Genomic DNA, 1,853 nt, shown 5'->3' with positions numbered 1-1,853 from the left:
AAAATTGTGGGGCCTTTTGTAGCTCAGCTTGACTTTAGAACTCCAGCTCAGCCTCCCCAGTGCTGGGATTATACATGTGTCACCAGGCCCAGCATTTTAAAACTATTTTATATACAAAGTCTGGGTTTTTTTTTTTTAAACATGTCTGTGTTTTTTTTTTTTTTTTTTTTTTTTTTTTTTTTTTTTTTTTTTTTTTTTTTTCCGAGACAGGGTTTCTCTGTGTAGCTTTGCGCCTTTCCTGGAGCTCACTTGGTAGCCCAGGCTGGCCTCGAACTCACAGAGATCCGCCTGGCTCTGCCTCCCGAGTGCTGGGATTAAAGGCGTGCACCACCAACGCCTGGCCAACATGTCTGTGTTTTAAGTGTGAAATCTTCCACTGTAGCACTGTGTTGGTGCTCAATAATTTATTGCTTTTTAGTTTATGTGCATTGGTGTTTTGCCTGTATGTATGTCTGTGTGAGGGTGTCAGATCTTGGAGTTATAAATAGTTGTTAGCTGCCATGTGGGCACTGGGAATTGAGCCTGGGTCCTCTGGAAGAGCAGTCAGTGCTCTTAACTGGGGAGTCATCTCCCCAGCAGCTCAGTATGTTTTGGAGTTTGGATTGTTTGGGGCTGTGGTTGTTATTTCTCAGTATTTACTGTATAAGGATTGGCCCCAGCATCAACAATTGAAATTTTCAAGGAAGGTGCCAGCATTTGGGAGGCAGAAGAATTATGAATTACAGGGATACCTGAGCTATGTAGTAAAACCTTAGCGCCCCCCCCCCAAAAAAAAGGACAAGGGAAAAAAGCTGGTTAATCAGATATTTGAATGCAGAGTTGGCTCTGTAAAGGAAAACAGTATTACTGCCAATGAGAAATTGTCTTTCAAGCAAAAATTTTACCTTTGGAAATTTGGTGTCTACCAAAGTGAATCTGACAACTTCCTGAAAGTTTCCTGATGACATCAGTGGTGATATTAACATGATTAAATTTTTTTTTATGGGATTGGACAGATGGTTCAGTGTTAAGAACATTTGCTTCAGAGGATCTGGGTTCGGTTCCCAGAACACACATTTGGGTGGGTCACAACCTTCTGGAACTCCAGGGGATCTGATGCCCTCTTCTGGCTTCTGTGGGCACCTGCACACACAGGTAGTACATATAAATGCATGTAGCTTCATATACATACACATAAGTAAAAATAAATCTTGAAAAAAAAAAACCACCACCAGTTAACTGGCCATGATGGTGCACACCTGTAATCCCAATATTTGGGTGACAGAGGAGGAGGATTGTACATTTTGCATTTGAGGTAATCTTGGTCTACATAGTTCTGGGCCAGCGCAGACTAGGTAACAAGACTTTATATTAAAATGAAAGGAGAACCAGAGATGGAAAGGGAGAGGGAGAGTACTATTTGATGTTTTGTTATAGCAAAGGAGGATTCACGATTTTTGGAGAGGGCTAAAAAGATATGTTTGTGCTGGGCTAGGTTTTCTTCATATACCAAAAGACAGAGCATGAAAGAGGACCCAGGTAGGGGCAGGGATTTGGGACTCAAGAAATGACTCAGAGGTTAAGAGCACATTCTGCTCTTGCATAGGACCAGGGTTCAGTTCCCAGACCTCCAGAGTGGCTCCAACCATTTGTAACTCCAGTGCCAGGAGATCTGAGGCCCTCATTTGACCTCTGAGTGTTCCATGTAGGCATGTTCCAAACGGGCATCCATACTTACAGACAAAACACTCATACACAAAATAAAAACAAACATTTATTTTTGGTGTGTATGTACGTATGCCTCAGATCCACAGGAATTGGAGTTACAGCACTTTGTGAGCTGCCTGATGTGGGTGCTGAATTTATCTTCTGGA

This window comes from Peromyscus maniculatus, chromosome 8 (genome assembly GCF_049852395.1).
Source record: "Peromyscus maniculatus bairdii isolate BWxNUB_F1_BW_parent chromosome 8, HU_Pman_BW_mat_3.1, whole genome shotgun sequence".
NCBI classification, from domain to species: domain Eukaryota; kingdom Metazoa; phylum Chordata; class Mammalia; order Rodentia; family Cricetidae; genus Peromyscus; species Peromyscus maniculatus.
The sequence above is the reverse complement of the archived record's forward strand: the minus strand, read 5'-3'. Positions refer to the sequence as shown.